The sequence below is a fragment of the Diceros bicornis genome, chromosome 21 (genome assembly GCF_020826845.1).
Source record: "Diceros bicornis minor isolate mBicDic1 chromosome 21, mDicBic1.mat.cur, whole genome shotgun sequence".
Classification (NCBI taxonomy): Eukaryota; Metazoa; Chordata; class Mammalia; order Perissodactyla; family Rhinocerotidae; genus Diceros; species Diceros bicornis.
Window position 1 is genome coordinate 5,294,327 of NC_080760.1, and position 21,764 is coordinate 5,316,090.

Sequence of the window (21,764 nt, forward strand, 5' to 3'; positions counted from 1 at the left end):
ATCTTTGAAATACCTATACAAACTTGTTCCTACATAGTAACTTGCAACTTTGAATGAAAATGTGCTTGCTTACACCAACGTGCTATATGTTCTGAATGCCCGAATTGGGAATCTGTGTGAAAACATTGTTAGGAATTATGTGATCCTTACTAGCTGGAAGTAAGGGAGATGGGGCATGAAGTTATTTCTAGGAGTTGGACACATACCAAGTTTAGCTCAGTTCTGGGCATCTTTGAAATACCTATACAAACTTGTTCCTACATAGTAACTTGCATCTTTGAATGAGAATCTGCTTGCTTACAGCAACGTGCTACATGTTCTGAATGCCCGAATTGGGAATCTGTGTCAAAACTTTGTTAGGAATTATGTGATCCTTACTAGCTGGAAGTAAGGGAGATGTGGCATGAAGTTATTTCTAGGAGTTGGACACATACCAAGTTTAGCTCAGTTCTGGGCATCTTTGAAATACCTATACAAACTTGTTCCTACATAGTAACTTGCATCTTTGAATGAGAATGTGCTTGCTTACAGCAACGTGCTATATGTTCTGAATGCCCGAATTGGCAATCTGTGTCAAAACTTTGTTAGGAATTATGTGATCCTTACTAGCTGGAAGTAAGGGAGATGGGGCATGAAGTTATTTCTAGGAGTTGGACACATACCAAGTTTAGCTCAGTTCTGGGCATCTTTGAAATACCTATACAAACTTGTTCCTACATAGTAACTTGCAACTTTGAATGAAAATGTGCTTGCTTACAGCAACGTGCTATATGTTCTGAATGCCCGAATTGGGAATCTGTGTCAAAACTTTGTTAGGAATTATGTGATCCTTACTAGCTGGAAGTAAGGGAGATGGGGCATGAAGTTATTTCTAGGAGTTGGACACATACCAAGTTTAGCTCAGTTCTGGGCATCTTTGAAATGCCTATACAAACTTGTTCCTACATAGTAACTTGCATCTTTGAATGAGAATCTGCTTGCTTACAGCAACGTGCTATATGTTCTGAATGCACGAATTGGGAATCTGTGTCAAAACTTTGTTAGGAATTATGTGATCCTTACTGGCTGGAAGTAAGGGAGATGGGGCATGAAGTTATTTCTAGGAGTTGGACACATACCAAGTTTAGCTCAGTTCTGGGCATCTTTGAAATACCTATACAAACTTGTTCCTACATAGTAACTTGCATCTTTGAATGGGAATCTGCTTGCTTACAGCAACGTGCTATATGTTCTGAATGCCCGAATTGGGAATCTATGTCAAAACTTTGTTAGGAATTATGTGATCCTTACTAGCTGGAAGTAAGGGAGATGGGGCATGAAGTTATTTCTAGGAGTTGGACACATACCAAGTTTAGCTCAGTTCTGGGCATCTTTGAAATACCTATACAAACTTGTTCCTACATAGTAACTTGCATCTTAAATGAGAATGTGCTTGCTTACAGCAACGTGCTATATGTTCTGAATGCCCGAATTGGCAATCTGTGTCAAAACTTTGTTAGGAATTATGTGATCCTTACTAGCTGGAAGTAAGGGAGATGGGGCATGAAGTTATTTCTAGGAGTTGGACACATACCAAGTTTAGCTCAGTTCTGGGCATCTTTGAAATACCTATACAAACTTGTTCCTACATAGTAACTTGCATCTTTGAATGAGATTGTGCTTGCTTGCAGCAACGTGCTATATGTTCTGAATGCCCGAATAGGGAATCTGTGTCAAAACTTTGTTAGGAATTATGTGATCCTTACTAGCTGGAAGAAAGCGAGATGGAGCATGAAGTTATTTCTTGGAGTTGGACACATACCAAGTTTAGCTCAGTTCTGGGCATCTTTGAAATACCTATACAAACTTGTTCCTACCTAGTAACTTGCATCTTTGAATGAGAATGTGCTTGCTTACAGCAACGTGCTATATGTTCTGAATGCCCGAATTGGGAATCTGTGTCAAAACTTTGTTAGAAATTATGTGATCCTTACTAGCTGGAAGTAAGGGAGATGGGGCATGAAGTTATTTCTAGGAGTTGGACACATACCAAGTTGAGCTCAGTTCTGGGCATCTTTGAAATACCTATACAAACTTGTTCCTACCTAGTAACTTGCATCTTTGAATGAGAATCTGCTTGCTTATAGCAACGTGCTATATGTTCTGAATGCCCGAATTGGGAATCTGTGTCAAAACTTTGTTAGGAATTATGTGATCCTTACTAGCTGGAAGTAAGGGAGATGGGGCATGAAGTTATTTCTAGGAGTTGGACACATACCAAGTTTAGCTCAGTTCTGGGCATCTTTGAAATACCTATACAAACTTGTTCCTACATAGTAACTTGCAACTTTGAATGAAAATGTGCTTGCTTACAGCAACGTGCTATATGTTCTGAATGCCCGAATTGGGAATCTGTGTCAAAACTTTGTTAGGAATTATGTGATCCTTACTAGCTGGAAGTAAGGGAGATGGGGCATGAAGTTATTTCTAGGAGTTGGACACATACCAAGTTTAGCTCAGTTCTGGGCATCTTTGAAATACCTATACAAACTTGTTCCTACATAGTAACTTGCATCTTTGAATGAGAATCTGCTTGCTTACAGCAACGTGCTATATGTTCTGAATGCCCGAATTGGGAATCTGTGTCAAAACTTTGTTAGGTATTATGTGATCCTTACTAGCTGGAAGTAAGGGAGATGGGGCATGAAGTTATTTCTAGGAGTTGGACACATACCAAGTTTAGCTCAGTTCTGGGCATCTTTGAAATACCTATACAAACTTGTTCCTACATAGTATCTTGCAACTTTGAATGAGAATGTGCTTGCTTACAGCAACGTGCTACATGTTCTGAATGCCCGAATTGGGAATCTGTGTCAAAACTTTGTTAGGAATTATGTGATCCTTACTAGCTGGAAGTAAGGGAGATGGGGCATGAAGTTATTTCTAGGAGTTGGACACATACCAAGTTTAGCTCAGTTCTGGGCATCTTTGAAATACCTATACAAACATGTTCCTACTTAGTAACTTGCAACTTTGAATGAGAATGTGCTTGCTTGCAGCAACGTGCTATATGTTCTGAATGCCCGAATTGGCAATCTGTGTCAAAACTTTGTTAGGAATTATGTGATCCTTACTAGCTGGAAGTAAGGGAGATGGGGCATGAAGTTATTTCTAGGAGTTGGACACATACCAAGTTTAGCTCAGTTCTGGGCATCTTTGAAATACCTATACAAACTTGTTCCTACATAGTAACTTACAACATTGAATGAAAATGTGCTTGCTTACAGCAACGTGCTATATGTTCTGAATGCCCGAATTGGGAATCTGTGTCAAAACTTTGTTAGGAATTATGTGATCCTTACTAGCTGGAAGTAAGGGAGATGGGGCATGAAGTTATTTCTAGGAGTTGGACACATACCAAGTTTAGCTCAGTTCTGGGCATCTTTGAAATACCTATACAAACTTGTTCCTACATAGTAACTTGCATCTTAAATGAGAATGTGCTTGCTTACAGCAACGTGCTATATGTTCTGAATGCCCGAATTGGCAATCTGTGTCAAAACTTTGTTAGGAATTATGTGATCCTTACTAGCTGGAAGTAAGGGAGATGGGGCATGAAGTTATTTCTAGGAGTTGGACACATACCAAGTTTAGCTCAGTTCTGGGCATCTTTGAAATACCTATACAAACTTGTTCCTACATAGTAACTTGCATCTTTGAATGAGAATGTGCTTGCTTGCAGCAACGTGCTATATGTTCTGAATGCCCGAATAGGGAATCTGTGTCAAAACTTTGTTAGGAATTATGTGATCCTTACTAGCTGGAAGAAAGCGAGATGGAGCATGAAGTTATTTCTTGGAGTTGGACACATACCAAGTTTAGCTCAGTTCTGGGCATCTTTGAAATACCTATACAAACTTGTTCCTACCTAGTAACTTGCATCTTTGAATGAGAATGTGCTTGCTTACAGCAACGTGCTATATGTTCTGAATGCCCGAATTGGGAATCTGTGTCAAAACTTTGTTAGAAATTATGTGATCCTTACTAGCTGGAAGTAAGGGAGATGGGGCATGAAGTTATTTCTAGGAGTTGGACACATACCAAGTTGAGCTCAGTTCTGGGCATCTTTGAAATACCTATACAAACTTGTTCCTACCTAGTAACTTGCATCTTTGAATGAGAATCTGCTTGCTTATAGCAACGTGCTATATGTTCTGAATGCCCGAATTGGGAATCTGTGTCAAAACTTTGTTAGGAATTATGTGATCCTTACTAGCTGGAAGTAAGGGAGATGGGGCATGAAGTTATTTCTAGGAGTTGGACACATACCAAGTTTAGCTCAGTTCTGGGCATCTTTGAAATACCTATACAAACTTGTTCCTACATAGTAACTTGCAACTTTGAATGAAAATGTGCTTGCTTACAGCAACGTGCTATATGTTCTGAATGCCCGAATTGGGAATCTGTGTCAAAACTTTGTTAGGAATTATGTGATCCTTACTAGCTGGAAGTAAGGGAGATGGGGCATGAAGTTATTTCTAGGAGTTGGACACATACCAAGTTTAGCTCAGTTCTGGGCATCTTTGAAATACCTATACAAACTTGTTCCTACATAGTAACTTGCATCTTTGAATGAGAATCTGCTTGCTTACAGCAACGTGCTATATGTTCTGAATGCCCGAATTGGGAATCTGTGTCAAAACTTTGTTAGGAATTATGTGATCCTTACTAGCTGGAAGTAAGGGAGATGGGGCATGAAGTTATTTCTAGGAGTTGGACACATACCAAGTTTAGCTCAGTTCTGGGCATCTTTGAAATACCTATACAAACTTGTTCCTACATAGTATCTTGCAACTTTGAATGAGAATGTGCTTGCTTACAGCAACGTGCTACATGTTCTGAATGCCCGAATTGGGAATCTGTGTCAAAACTTTGTTAGGAATTATGTGATCATTACTAGCTGGAAGTAAGGGAGATGGGGCATGAAGTTATTTCTAGGAGTTGGACACATACCAAGTTTAGCTCAGTTCTGGGCATCTTTGAAATACCTATACAAACATGTTCCTACTTAGTAACTTGCAACTTTGAATGAGAATGTGCTTGCTTGCAGCAACGTGCTATATGTTCTGAATGCCCGAATTGGCAATCTGTGTCAAAACTTTGTTAGGAATTATGTGATCCTTACTAGCTGGAAGTAAGGGAGATGGGGCATGAAGTTATTTCTAGGAGTTGGACACATACCAAGTTTAGCTCAGTTCTGGGCATCTTTGAAATACCTATACAAACTTGTTCCTACATACTAACTTGCATCTTTGAATGAGAATGTGCTTGCTTGCAGCAACGTGCTATATGTTCTGAATGCCCGAATAGGGAATCTGTGTCAAAACTTTGTTAGGAATTATGTGATCCTTACTAGCTGGAAGTAAGGGAGATGGGGCATGAAGTTATTTCTAGGAGTTGGACACATACCAAGTTTAGCTCAGTTCTGGGCATCTTTGAAATACCTATACAAACTTGTTCCTACATAGTAACTTGCATCTTTGAATGAGAATGTGCTTGCTTACAGCAACGTGCTATATGTTCTGAATGCCCGAATTGGCAATCTGTGTCAAAACTTTGTTAGGAATTATGTGATCCTTACTAGCTGGAAGTAAGGGAGATGGGGCATGAAGTTATTTCTAGGAGTTGGACACATACCAAGTTTAGCTCAGTTCTGGGCATCTTTGAAATACCTATACAAACTTGTTCCTACATAGTAACTTGCAACTTTGAATGAGAATGTGCTTGCTTACAGCAACGTGCTATATGTTCTGAATGCCCGAATTGGGAATCTGTGTCAAAACTTTGTTAGGAATTAGGTGATCCTTACTAGCTGGAAGTAAGGGAGATGGGGCATGAAGTTATTTCTAGGAGTTGGACACATACCAAGTTTAGCTCAGTTCCGGGCATCTTTGAAATACCTATACAAACTTGTTCCTACATAGTAACTTGCATCTTTGAATGAGAATGTGCTTGCTTACAGCAACGTGCTATATGTTCCGAATGCCCGAATTGGGAATCTGTGTCAAAACTCTGTTAGGAATTATGTGATCCTTACTAGCTGGAAGTAAGGGAGATGGGGCATGAAGTTATTTCTAGGAGTTGGACACATAGCAAGTTTAGCTCAGTTCCGGGCATCTTTGAAATACCTATACAAACTTGTTCCTACATAGTAACTTGCATCTTTGAATGAGAATGTGCTTGCTTGCAGCAACGTGCTATATGTTCTGAATGCCCGAATAGGGAATCTGTGTCAAAACTTTGTTAGGAATTATGTGATCCTTACTAGCTGGAAGTAAGGGAGATGGGGCATGAAGTTATTTCTAGGAGTTGGACACATACCAAGTTTAGCTCAGTTCCGGGCATCTTTGAAATACCTATACAAACTTGTTCCTACATAGTAACTTGCAACTTTGAATGAGAATGTGCTTGCTTACAGCAACGTGCTATATGTTCTGAATGCCCGAATTGGGAATCTGTGTCAAAACTTTGTTAGGAATTATGTGATCCTTACTAGCTGGAAGTAAGGGAGATGGGGCATGAAGTTATTTCTAGGAGTTGGACACATACCAAGTTTAGCTCAGTTCCGGGCATCTTTGAAATACCTATACAAACTTGATCCTACATAGTAACTTGCATCTTTGAATGAGAATGTGCTTGCTTACAGCAACGTGCTATATGTTCTGAATGCCCGAATTGGGAATCTGTGTCAAAACTTTGTTAGGAATTATGTGATCCTTACTAGCTGGAAGTAAGGGAGATGGGGCATGAAGTTATTTCTAGGAGTTGGACACATACCAAGTTTAGCTCAGTTCCGGGCATCTTTGAAATACCTATACAAACTTGATCCTACATAGTAACTTGCATCTTTGAATGAGAATGTGCTTGCTTACAGCAACGTGCTATATGTTCTGAATGCCCGAATTGGGAATCTGTGTCAAAACTTTGTTAGGAATTATGTGATCCTTACTAGCTGGAAGTAAGGGAGATGGGGCATGAAGTTATTTCTATGAGTTGGACACATACCAAGTTTAGCTCAGTTCCGGGCATCTTTGAAATACCTATACAAACTTGTTCCTACATAGTAACTTGCATCTTTGAATGAGAATCTGCTTGCTTGCAGCAACGTGCTATATGTTCTGAATGCCCGAATTGGCAATCTGTGTCAAAACTTTGTTAGGAATTATGTGATCCTTACTAGCTGGAAGTAAGGGAGATGGGGCATGAAGTTATTTCTAGGAGTTGGACACATGCCAAGTTTAGCTCAGTTCCGGGCATCTTTGAAATACCTATACAAACTTGTTCCTACCTAGTAACTTGCAACTTTGAATGAGAATGTGCTTGCTTGCAGCAACGTGCTATATGTTCTGAATGCCCGAATTGGCAATCTGTGTCAAAACTTTGTTAGGAATTATGTGATCCTTACTAGCTGGAAGTAAGGGAGATGGGGCATGAAGTTATTTCTAGGAGTTGGACACATACCAAGTTTAGCTCAGTTCTGGGCATCTTTGAAATACCTATACAAACTTGTTCCTACATAGTAACTTGCAACTTTGAATGAAAATGTGCTTGCTTACAGCAACGTGCTATATGTTCTGAATACCCGAATTGGGAATCTGTGTCAAAACTTTGTTAGGAATTATGTGATCCTTACTAGCTGGAAGTAAGGGAGATGGGGCATGAAGTTATTTCTAGGAGTTGGACACATACCAAGTTTAGCTCAGTTCTGGGCATCTTTGAAATACCTATACAAACTTGTTCCTACCTAGTAACTTGCATCGTTGAATGAGAATCTGCTTGCTTACAGCAACGTGCTATATGTTCTGAATGCCCGAATTGGGAATCTGTGTCAAAACTTTGTTAGGAATTATGTGATCCTTACTAGCTGGAAGTAAGGGAGATGGGGCATGAAGTTATTTCTAGGAGTTGGACACATACCAAGTTTAGCTCAGTTCTGGGCATCTTTGAAATACCTATACAAACTTGTTCCTACATAGTAACTTGCATCTTTGAATGAGAATCTGCTTGCTTACAGCAACGTGCTATATGTTCTGAATGCCCGAATTGGGAATCTGTGTCAAAACTTTGTTAGGAATTATGTCATCCTTACTAGCTGGAAGTAAGGGAGATGGGGCATGAAGTTATTTCTAGGAGTTGGACACATACCAAGTTTAGCTCAGTTCTGGGCATCTTGGAAATACCTATACAAACTTGTTCCTACATAGTAACTTGCATCTTTGAATGAGAATCTGCTTGCTTACAGCAACGTGCTATATGTTCTGAATGCCCGAATTGGGAATCTGTGTCAAAACTTTGTTAGGAATTATGTGATCCTTACTAGCTGGAAGTAAGGGAGATGGGGCATGAAGTTATTTCTAGGAGTTGGACACATACCAAGTTTAGCTCAGTTCTGGGCATCTTTGAAATACCTATACAAACTTGTTCCTACATAGTAACTTGCAACTTTGAATGAAAATGTGCTTGCTTACAGCAACGTGCTATATGTTCTGAATGCCCGAATTGGGAATCTGTGTCAAAACTTTGTTAGGAATTATGTCATCCTTACTAGCTGGAAGTAAGGGAGATGGGGCATGAAGTTATTTCTAGGAGTTGGACACATACCAAGTTTAGCTCAGTTCTGGGCATCTTTGAAATACCTATACAAACTTGTTCCAATATAGTAACTTGCATCTTTGAATGAGGATGTGCTTGCTTACAGCAACGTGCTATATGTTCTGAATGCCCGAATTGGGAATCTGTGTCAAAACTTTGTTAGGAATTATGTGATCCTTACTAGCTGGAAGTAAGGGAGATGGGGCATGAAGTTATTTCTAGGAGTTGGACACATAGCAAGTTTAGCTCAGTTCTGGGCATCTTTGAAATACCTATACAAACTTGTTCCTGCATAGTAACTTGCAACTTTGAATGAGAATGTGCTTGGTTGCAGCAACGTGCTATATGTTCTGAATGCCCGAATTGGGAATCTGTGTCAAAACTTTGTTAGGAATTATGTGATCCTTACTAGCTGGAAGTAAGGGAGATGGGGCATGAAGTTATTTCTAGGAGTTGGACACATACCAAGTTTAGCTCAATTCTGGGCATCTTTGAAATACCTATACAAACTTGTTCCTGCATAGTAACTTGCAACTTTGAATGAGAATGTGCTTGGTTGCAGCAACGTGCTATATGTTCTGAATGCCCGAATAGGGAATCTGTGTCAAAACTTTGTTAGGAATTATGTGATCCTTACTAGCTGGAAGTAAGGGAGATGGGGCATGAAGTTATTTCTAGGAGTTGGACACATACCAAGTTTAGCTCAGTTCTGGGCATCTTTGAAATACCTATACAAACTTGTTCCTACCTAGTAACTTGCAACTTTGAATGAGAATGTGCTTGCTTACAGCAACGTGCTATATGTTCTGAATGCCCGAATTGGGAATCTGTGTCAAAACTTTGTTAGGAATTATGTGATCCTTACTAGCTGGAAGTAAGGGAGATGGGGCATGAAGTTATTTCTAGGAGTTGGACACATAGCAAGTTTAGCTCAGTTCTGGGCATCTTTGAAATACCTATACAAACTTGTTCCTGCATAGTAACTTGCAACTTTGAATGAGAATGTGCTTGGTTGCAGCAACGTGCTATATGTTCTGAATGCCCGAATTGGGAATCTGTGTCAAAACTTTGTTAGGAATTATGTGATCCTTACTAGCTGGAAGTAAGGGAGATGGGGCATGAAGTTATTTCTAGGAGTTGGACACATAGCAAGTTTAGCTCAGTTCTGGGCATCTTTGAAATACCTATACAAACTTGTTCCTGCATAGTAACTTGCAACTTTGAATGAGAATGTGCTTGGTTGCAGCAACGTGCTATATGTTCTGAATGCCCGAATAGGGAATCTGTGTCAAAACTTTGTTAGGAATTATGTGATCCTTACTAGCTGGAAGTAAGGGAAATGGAGCATGAAGTTATTTCTTGGAGTTGGACACATACCAAGTTTAGCTCAGTTCTGGGCATCTTTGAAATACCTATACAAACTTGTTCCTACCTATTAACTTGCATCTTTGAATGAGAATCTGCTTGCTTGCAGCAACGTGCTATATGTTCTGAATGCCCGAATAGGGAATCTGTGTCAAAACTTTGTTAGGAATTATGTGATCCTTACTAGCTGGAAGTAAGGGAGATGGGGCATGAAGTTATTTCTAGGAGTTGGACACATACCAAGTTTAGCTCAGTTCTGGGCATCTTTGAAATACCTATACAAACTTGTTCCTACCTAGTAACTTGCAACTTTGAATGAGAATGTGCTTGCTTACAGCAACGTGCTATATGTTCTGAATGCCCGAATTGGGAATCTGTGTCAAAACTTTGTTAGGAATTATGTGATCCTTACTAGCTGGAAGTAAGGGAGATGGGGCATGAAGTTATTTCTAGGAGTTGGACACATACCAAGTTTAGCTCAGTTCTGGGCATCTTTGAAATACCTATACAAACTTGTTCCTACATAGTAACTTGCATCTTTGAATGAGAATGTGCTTGCTTACAGCAACGTGCTATATGTTCTGAATGCCCGAATTGGCAATCTGTGTCAAAACTTTGTTAGGAATTATGTGATCCTTACTAGCTGGAAGTAAGGGAGATGGGGCATGAAGTTATTTCTAGGAGTTGGACACATACCAAGTTTAGCTCAGTTCTGGGCATCTTTGAAATACCTATACAAACTTGTTCCTACCTAGTAACTTGCATCTTTGAATGAGAATGTGCTTGCTTACAGCAACGTGCTATATGTTCTGAATGCCCGAATTGGGAATCTGTGTCAAAACTTTGTTAGGAATTATGTGATCCTTACTAGCTGGAAGTAAGGGAGATGGGGCATGAAGTTATTTCTAGGAGTTGGACACATACCAAGTTTAGCTCAGTTCTGGGCATCTTTGAAATACCTATACAAACTTGTTCCTACCTAGTAACTTGCAACTTTGAATGAGAATGTGCTTGCTTGCAGCAACGTGCTATATGTTCTGAATGCCCGAATAGGGAATCTGTGTCAAAACTTTGTTAGGAATTATGTGATCCTTACTAGCTGGAAGTAAGGGAGATGGGGCATGAAGTTATTTCTAGGAGTTGGACACATACCAAGTTTAGCTCAGTTCTGGGCATCTTTGAAATACCTATACAAACTTGTTCCTACCTAGTAACTTGCAACTTTGAATGAGAATGTGCTTGCTTGCAGCATCGTGCTATATGTTCTGAATGCCCGAATAGGGAATCTGTGTCAAAACTTTGTTAGGAATTATGTGATCCTTACTAGCTGGAAGTAAGGGAGATGGGGCATGAAGTTATTTCTAGGAGTTGGACACATACCAAGTTTAGCTCAGTTCTGGGCATCTTTGAAATACCTATACAAACTTGTTCCTACATAGTAACTTGCATCTTTGAATGAGAATGTGCTTGCTTGCAGCAACGTGCTATATGTTCTGAATGCCCCAATTGGCAATCTGTGTCAAAACTTTGTTAGGAATTATGTGATCCTTACTAGCTGGAAGTAAGGGAGATGGGGCATGAAGTTATTTCTAGGAGTTGGACACATACCAAGTTTAGCTCAGTTCTGGGCATCTTTGAAATACCTATACAAACTTGTTCCTACATAGTAACTTGCCTCTTTGAATGAGAATGTGCTTGCTTACAGCAACGTGCTATATGTTCTGAATGCCCCAATTGGGAATCTGTGTCAAAACTTTTTAGGAATTATGTGATCCTTACTAGCTGGAAGTAAGGGACATGGGGCATGAAGTTATTTCTAGGAGTTGGACACATACCAAGTTTAGCTCAGTTCTGGGCATCTTTGAAATACCTATACAAACTTGTTCCTACATAGTAACTTGCAACTTTGAATGAGAATGTGCTTGCTTACAGCAACGTGCTATATGTTCTGAATGCCCGAATTGGGAATCTGTGTCAAAACTTTGTTAGGAATTATGTGATCCTTACTAGCTGGAAGTAAGGGAGATGGGGCATGAAGTTCTTTCTAGGAGTTGGACACATACCAAGTTTAGCTCAGTTCTGGGCATCTTTGAAATACCTATACAAACTTGTTCCTACATAGTAACTTGCATCTTTGAATGAGAATGTGCTTGCTTACAGCAACGTGCTATATGTTCTGAATGCCCGAATTGGGAATCTGTGTCAAAACTTTGTTAGGAATTATGTGATCCTTACTAGCTGGAAGTAAGGGAGATGGGGCATGAAGTTATTTCTAGGAGTTGGACACATACCAAGTTTAGCTCAGTTCTGGGCATCTTTGAAATACCTATACAAACTTGTTCCTACATAGTAACTTGCATCTTTGAATGAGAATGTGCTTGCTTACAGCAACGTGCTATATGTTCTGAATGCCCGAATTGGGAATCTGTGTCAAAACTTTGTTAGGAATTATGTGATCCTTACTAGCTGGAAGTAAGGGAGATGGGGCATGAAGTTATTTCTAGGAGTTGGACATATACCAAGTTTAGCTCAGTTCTGGGCATCTTTGAAATACCTATACAAACTTGTTCCTACATAGTAACTTGCATCTTTGAATGAGAATGTGCTTGCTTGCAGCAACGTGCTATATGTTCTGAATGCCCGAATAGGGAATCTGTGTCAAAACTTTGTTAGGAATTATGTGATCCTTACTAGCTGGAAGTAAGGGAGATGGGGCATGAAGTTATTTCTAGGAGTTGGACACATACCAAGTATAGCTCAGTTCTGGGCATCTTTGAAAAACCTATACAAACTTGTTCCTACATAGTAACTTGCAACTTTGAATGAGAATGTGCTTGCTTGCAGCAACGTGCTATATGTTCTGAATGCCCGAATAGGGAATCTGTGTCAAAACTTTGTTAGGAATTATGTGATCCTTACTAGCTGGAAGTCAGGGAGATGGGGCCTGAAGTTATTTCTAGGAGTTGGACACATACCAAGTTTAGCTCAGTTCCGGGCATCTTTGAAATACCTATACAAACTTGTTCCTACATAGTAACTTGCATCTTTGAATGAGAATGTGCTTGCTTACAGCAACGTGCTATATGTTCTGAATGCCCGAATTGGGAATCTGTGTCAAAACTTTGTTAGGAATTATGTGATCCTTACTAGCTGGAAGTAAGGGAGATGGGGCATGAAGTTATTTCTAGGAGTTGGACACATAGCAAGTTTAGCTCAGTTCCGGGCATCTTTGAAATACCTATACAAACTTGTTCCTACATAGTAACTTGCAACTTTGAATGAGAATCTGCTTGCTTGCAGCAACGTGCTATATTTTCTGAATGCCCGAATAGGGAATCTGTGTCAAAACTTTGTTAGGAATTATGTGATCCTTACTAGCTGGAAGTAAGGGAGATGGGGCATGAAGTTATTTCTAGGAGTTGGACACATAGCAAGTTTAGCTCAGTTCCGGGCATCTTTGAAATACCTATACAAACTTGTTCCTACATAGTAACTTGCAACTTTGAATGAGAATGTGCTTGCTTACAGCAACGTGCTATATGTTCTGAATGCCCGAATTGGGAATCTGTGTCAAAACTTTGTTAGGAATTATGTGATCCTTACTAGCTGGAAGTAAGGGAGATGGGGCATGAAGTTATTTCTAGGAGTTGGAGACATACCAAGTTTAGCTCAGTTCTGGGCATCTTTGAAATACCTATACAAACTTGTTCCTACCTAGTAACTTGCAACTTTGAATGAGAATGTGCTTGCTTACAGCAACGTGCTATATGTTCTGAATGCCCGAATTGGGAATCTGTGTCAAAACTTTGTTAGGAATTATGTGATCCTTACTAGCTGGAAGTAAGGGAGATGGGGCATGAAGTTATTTCTAGGAGTTGGACAAATACCAAGTTTAGCTCAGTTCTGGGCATCTTTGAAATACCTATACAAACTAGTTCCTACATAGTAACTTGCAACTTTGAATGAGAATGTGCTTGCTTACAGCAACGTGCTATATGTTCTGAATGCCCGAATTGGGAATCTGTGTCAAAACTTAGTTAGGAATTATGTGATCCTTACTAGCTGGAAGTAAGGGAGATGGGGCATGAAGTTATTTCTAGGAGTTGGACACATACCAACTTTAGCTCAGTTCTGGGCATCTTTGAAATACCTATACAAACTTGTTCCTACATAGTATCTTGCAACTTTGAATGAGAATCTGCTTGCTTACAGCAACGTGCTATATGTTCTGAATGCCCGAATTGGGAATCTGTGTCAAAACTTTGTTAGGAATTATGTGATCCTTACTAGCTGGAAGTAAGGGAGATGGGGCATGAAGTTATTTCTAGGAGTTGGACACGTACCAAGTTTAGCTCAGTTCTGGGCATCTTTGAAATACCTATACAAACTTGTTCCTACATAGTATCTTGCAACTTTGAATGAGAATCTGCTTGCTTACAGCAACGTGCTATATGTTCTGAATGCCCGAATTGGGAATCTGTGTCAAAACTTTGTTAGGAATTATGTGATCCTTACTAGCTGGAAGTAAGTGAGATGGGGCATGAAGTTATTTCTAGGAGTTGGACACATACCAAGTTTAGCTCAGTTCTGGGCATCTTTGAAATACCTATACATACTTGTTCCTACATAGTATCTTGCAACTTTGAATGAGAATCTGCTTGCTTACAGCAACGTGCTATATGTTCTGAATGCCCGAATTGGGAATCTGTGTCAAAACTTTGTTAGGAATTATGTGATCCTTACTAGCTGGAAGTAAGGGAGATGGGGCATGAAGTTATTTCTAGGAGTTGGACACATACCAAGTTTAGCTCAGTTCTGGGCATCTTTGAAATACCTATACAAACTTGTTCCTACATAGTAACTTGCATCTTTGAATGAGAATCTGCTTGCTTACAGCAACGTGCTATATGTTCTGAATGCCCGAATTGGGAATCTGTGTCAAAACTTTGTTAGGAATTATGTCATCCTTACTAGCTGGAAGTAAGGGAGATGGGGCATGAAGTTATTTCTAGGAGTTGGACACATACCAAGTTTAGCTCAGTTCTGGGCATCTTTGAAATACCTATACAAACTTGTTCCTACATAGTAACTTGCATCTTTGAATGAGAATCTGCTTGCTTACAGCAACGTGCTATATGTTCTGAATGCCCGAATTGGGAATCTGTGTCAAAACTTTGTTAGGAATTATGTGATCCTTACTAGCTGGAAGTAAGGGAGATGGGGCATGAAGTTATTTCTAGGAGTTGGACACATACCAAGTTTAGCTCAGTTCTGGGCATCTTTGAAATACCTATACAAACTTGTTCCTACATAGTAACTTGCAACTTTGAATGAAAATGTGCTTGCTTACAGCAACGTGCTATATGTTCTGAATGCCCGAATTGGGAATCTGTGTCAAAACTTTGTTAGGAATTATGTCATCCTTACTAGCTGGAAGTAAGGGAGATGGGGCATGAAGTTATTTCTAGGAGTTGGACACATACCAAGTTTAGGTCAGTTCTGGGCCTCTTTGAAATACCTATACAAACTTGTTCCAATATAGTAACTTGCATCTTTGAATGAGAATGTGCTTGCTTACAGCAACGTCCTATATGTTCTGAATGCCCGAATTGGGAATCTGTGTCAAAACTTTGTTAGGAATTATGTGATCCTTACTAGCTGGAAGTAAGGGAGATGGGGCATGAAGTTATTTCTTGGAGTTGGAGACATACAAAGTTTAGCTCAGTTCTGGGCATCTTTGAAATACCTATACAAACTTGTTCCTACATAGTAACTTGCAACTTTGAATGAGAATGTGCTTGCTTGCAGCAACGTGCTCTATGTTCTGAATGCCCGAATAGGGAATCTGTGTCAAAACTTTGTTAGGAATTATGTGATCCTTACTAGCTGGAAGTAAGGGAGATGGGGCATGAAGTTATTTCTAGGAGTTGGACACATACCAAGTTTAGCTCAGTTCTGGGCATCTTTGAAATACCTATACAAACTTGTTCCTACATAGTAACTTGCATCTTTGAATGAGAATGTGCTTGCTTGCAGCAACGTGCTATATGTTCTGAATGCCCGAATAGGGAATCTGTGTCAAATCTTTGTTACGAATTATGTGATCCTTACTAGCTGGAAGTAAGGGTGATGGGGCATGTAGTTATTTCTAGGAGTTGGACACATACCAAGTTTAGCTCAGTTCTGGGCATCTTTGAAATACCTATACAAACTTGTTCCTACATAGTAACTTGCATCTTTCAATGAGAATGTGCTTGCTTGCAGCAACGTGCTATATGTTCTGAATGCCCCAATTGGCAATCTGTGTCAAAACTTTGTTAGGAATTATGTGATCCTTACTAGCTGGAAGTAAGGGAGATGGGGCATGAAGTTATTTCTAGGAGTTGGACACATACCAAGTTTAGCTCAGTTCTGGGCATCTTTGAAATACCTATACAAACTTGTTCCTACATAGTAACTTGCCTCTTTGAATGAGAATGTGCTTGCTTACAGCAACGTGCTATATGTTCTGAATGCCCCAATTGGCAATCTGTGTCAAAACTTTGTTAGGAATTATGTGATCCTTACTAGCTGGAAGTAAGGGAGATGGGGCATGAAGTTATTTCTAGGAGTTGGACACATACCAAGTTTAGCTCAGTTCTGGGCATCTTTGAAATACCTATACAAACTTGTTCCTACATAGTAACTTGCATCTTTGAATGAGAATGTGCTTGCTTACAGCAACGTGCTATATGTTCTGAATGCCCGAAGTGGGAATCTGTGTCAAAACTTTGTTAGGAATTATGTGATCCTTACTAGCTGGAAGTAAGGGAGATGGGGCATGAAGTTATTTCTAGGAGTTGGACACATACCAAGTTTAGCTCAGTTCTGGGCATCTTTGAAATACCTATACAAACTTGTTCCTACATAGTAACTTGCATCTTTGAATGAGAATGTGCTTGCTTACAGCAACGTGCTATATGTTCTGAATGCCCGAATTGGGAATCTGTGTCAAAACTTTGTTAGGAATTATGTGATCCTTACTAGCTGGAAGTAAGGGAGATGGGGCATGAAGTTATTTCTAGGAGTTGGACACATACCAAGTTTAGCTCAGTTCTGGGCATCTTTGAAATACCTATACAAACTTGTTCCTACATAGTAACTTGCAACTTTGAATGAGAATGTGCTTGCTTACAGCAACGTGCTATATGTTCTGAATGCCCGAATTGGCAATCTGTGTCAAAACTTTGTTAGGAATTATGTGATCCTTACTAGCTGGAAGTAAGGGAGATGGGGCATGAAGTTCTTTCTAGGAGTTGGACACATACCAAGTTTAGCTCAGTTCTGGGCATCTTTGAAATACCTATACAAACTTGTTCCTACATAGTAACTTGCATCTTTGAATGAGAATCTGCTTGCTTACAGCAACGTGCTATATGTTCTGAATGCCCGAATTGGGAATCTGTGTCAAAACTTTGTTAGGAATTATGTGATCCTTACTAGCTGGAAGTAAGGGAGATGGGGCATGAAGTTATTTCTAGGAGTTGGACACATACCAAGTTTAGCTCAGTTCTGGGCATCTTTGAAATACCTATACAAACTTGTTCCTACATAGTAACTTGCATCTTTGAATGAGAATGTGCTTGCTTACAGCAACGTGCTATACGTTCTGAATGCCCGAATTGGGAATCTGTGTCAAAACTTTGTTAGGAATTATGTGATCCTTACTAGCTGGAAGTAAGGGAGATGGGGCATGAAGTTATTTCTAGGAGTTGGACACATACCAAGTTTAGCTCAGTTCTGGGCATCTTTGAAATACCTATACAAACTTGTTCCTACATAGTAACTTGCATCTTTGAATGAGAATGTGCTTGCTTGCAGCAACGTGCTATACGTTCTGAATGCCCGAATAGGGAATCTGTGTCAAAACTTTGTTAGGAATTATGTGATCCTTACTAGCTGGAAGTAAGGGAGATGGGGCATGAAGTTATTTCTAGGAGTTGGACACATACCAAGTTTAGCTCAGTTCTGGGCATCTTTGAAATACCTATACAAACTTGTTCCTACATAGTAACTTGCAACTTTGAATGAGAATGTGCTTGCTTGCAGCAACGTGCTATATGTTCTGAATGCCCGAATAGGGAATCTGTGTCAAAACTTTGTTAGGAATTATGTGATCCTTACTAGCTGGAAGTAAGGGAGATGGGGCATGAAGTTATTTCTAGGAGTTGGACACATAGCAAGTTTAGCTCAGTTCTGGGCATCTTTGAAATACCTATACAAACTTGTTCCTACATAGTAACTTGCATCTTTGAATGAGAATGTGCTTGCTTACAGCAACGTGCTATATGTTCTGAATGCCCGAATTGGGAATCTGTGTCAAAACTTTGTTAGGAATTATGTGATCCTTACTAGCTGGAAGTAAGGGAGATGGGGCATGAAGTTATTTCTAGGAGTTGGACACATAGCAAGTTTAGCTCAGTTCTGGGCATCTTTGAAATACCTATACAAACTTGTTCCTACATAGTAACTTGCAACTTTGAATGAGAATGTGCTTGGTTGCAGCAACGTGCTATATGTTCTGAATGCCCGAATAGGGAATCTGTGTCAAAACTTTGTTAGGAATTATGTGATCCTTACTAGCTGGAAGTAAGGGAGATGGAGCATGAAGTTTTTTCTAGGAGTTGGACACATACCAAGTTTAGCTCAGTTCTGGGCATCTTTGAAATACCTATACAAACTTGTTCCTACATAGTAACTTGCATCTTTGAATGAGAATCTGCTTGCTTGCAGCAACGTGCTATATGTTCTGAATACCCGAATAGGGAATCTGTGTCAAAACTTTGTTAGGAATTATGTGATCCTTACTAGCTGGAAGTAAGGGAGATGGAGCATGAAGTTATTTCTTGGAGTTGGACACATACCAAGTTTAGCTCAGTTCTGGGCATCTTTGAAATACCTATACAAACTTGTTCCTACATAGTAACTTGCATCTTTGAATGAGAATCTGCTTGCTTGCAGCTACGTGCTATATGTTCTGAATACCCGAATAGGGAATCTGTGTCAAAACTTTGTTAGAAATTATGTGATCCTTACTAGCTGGAAGTAAGGGAGATGGGGCATGAAGTTATTTCTAGGAGTTGGAGACATACCAAGTTTAGCTCAGTTCTGGGCATCTTTGAAATACCTATACAAACTTGTTCCTACCTAGTAACTTGCAACTTTGAATGAGAATGTGCTTGCTTACAGCAACGTGCTATATGTTCTGAATGCCCGAATTGGGAATCTGTGTCAAAACTTTGTTAGGAATTATGTGATCCTTACTAGCTGGAAGTAAGGGAGATGGGGCATGAAGTTATTTCTAGGAGTTGGACAAATACCAAGTTTAGCTCAGTTCTGGGCATCTTTGAAATACCTATACAAACTAGTTCCTACATAGTAACTTGCAACTTTGAATGAGAATGTGCTTGCTTACAGCAACGTGCTATATGTTCTGAATGCCCGAATTGGGAATCTGTGTCAAAACTTAGTTAGGAATTATGTGATCCTTACTAGCTGGAAGTAAGGGAGATGGGGCATGAAGTTATTTCTAGGAGTTGGACACATACCAACTTTAGCTCAGTTCTGGGCATCTTTGAAATACCTATACAAACTTGTTCCTACATAGTATCTTGCAACTTTGAATGAGAATCTGCTTGCTTACAGCAACGTGCTATATGTTCTGAATGCCCGAATTGGGAATCTGTGTCAAAACTTTGTTAGGAATTATGTGATCCTTACTAGCTGGAAGTAAGGGAGATGGGGCATGAAGTTATTTCTAGGAGTTGGACACATACCAAGTTTAGCTCAGTTCTGGGCATCTTTGAAATACCTATACAAACTTGTTCCTACATAGTATCTTGCAACTTTGAATGAGAATCTGCTTGCTTACAGCAACGTGCTATATGTTCTGAATGCCCGAATTGGGAATCTGTGTCAAAACTTTGTTAGGAATTATGTGATCCTTACTAGCTGGAAGTAAGTGAGATGGGGCATGAAGTTATTTCTAGGAGTTGGACACATACCAAGTTTAGCTCAGTTCTGGGCATCTTTGAAATACCTATACATACTTGTTCCTACATAGTATCTTGCAACTTTGAATGAGAATCTGCTTGCTTACAGCAACGTGCTATATGTTCTGAATGCCCGAATTGGGAATCTGTGTCAAAACTTTGTTAGGAATTATGTGATCCTTACTAGCTGGAAGTAAGGGAGATGGGGCATGAAGTTATTTCTAGGAGTTGGACACATACCAAGTTTAGCTCAGTTCTGGGCATCTTTGAAATACCTATACAAACTTGTTCCTACATAGTAACTTGCATCTTTGAATGAGAATCTGCTTGCTTACAGCAACGTGCTATATGTTCTGAATGCCCGAATTGGGAATCTGTGTCAAAACTTTGTTAGGAATTATGTGATCCTTACTAGCTGGAAGTAAGGGAGATGGGGCATGAAGTTATTTCTAGGAGTTGGACACATACCAAGTTTAGCTCAGTTCTGGGCATCTTTGAAATACCTATACAAACTTGTTCCTACATAGTAACTTGCATCTTTGAATGAGAATCTGCTTGCTTACAGCAACGTGCTATATGTTCTGAATGCCCGAATTGGGAATCTGTGTCAAAACTTTGTTAGGAATTATGTGATCCTTACTAGCTGGAAGTAAGGGAGATGGGGCATGAAGTTATTTCTAGGAGTTGGACACATACCAAGTTTAGCTCAGTTCTGGGCATCTTTGAAATACCTATACAAACTTGTTCCTACATAGTAACTTGCAACTTTGAATGAAAATGTGCTTGCTTACAGCAACGTGCTATATGTTCTGAATGCCCGAATTGGGAATCTGTGTCAAAACTTTGTTAGGAATTATGTCATCCTTACTAGCTGGAAGTAAGGGAGATGGGGCATGAAGTTATTTCTAGGAGTTGGACACATACCAAGTTTAGCTCAGTTCTGGGCCTCTTTGAAATACCTATACAAACTTGTTCCAATATAGTAACTTGCATCTTTGAATGAGAATGTGCTTGCTTACAGCAACGTGCTATATGTTCTGAATGCCCGAATTGGGAATCTGTGTCAAAACTTTGTTAGGAATTATGTGATCCTTACTAGCTGGAAGTAAGTGAGATGGGGCATGAAGTTATTTCTTGGAGTTGGAGACATACAAAGTTTAGCTCAGTTCTGGGCATCTTTGAAATACCTATACAAACTTGTTCCTACATAGTAACTTGCAACTTTGAATGAGAATGTGCTTGCTTGCAGCAACGTGCTCTATGTTCTGAATGCCCGAATAGGGAATCTGTGTCAAAACTTTGTTAGGAATTATGTGATCCTTACTAGCTGGAAGTAAGGGAGATGGGGCATGAAGTTATTTCTAGGAGTTGGACACATACCAAGTTTAGCTCAGTTCTGGGCATCTTTGAAATACCTATACAAACTTGTTCCTACATAGTAACTTGCATCTTTGAATGAGAATGTGCTTGCTTGCAGCAACGTGCTATATGTTCTGAATGCCCGAATAGGGAATCTGTGTCAAATCTTTGTTACGAATTATGTGATCCTTACTAGCTGGAAGTAAGGGTGATGGGGCATGTAGTTATTTCTAGGAGTTGGACACATACCAAGTTTAGCTCAGTTCTGGGCATCTTTGAAATACCTATACAAACTTGTTCCTACATAGTAACTTGCATCTTTGAATGAGAATGTGCTTGCTTGCAGCAACGTGCTATATGTTCTGAATGCCCCAATTG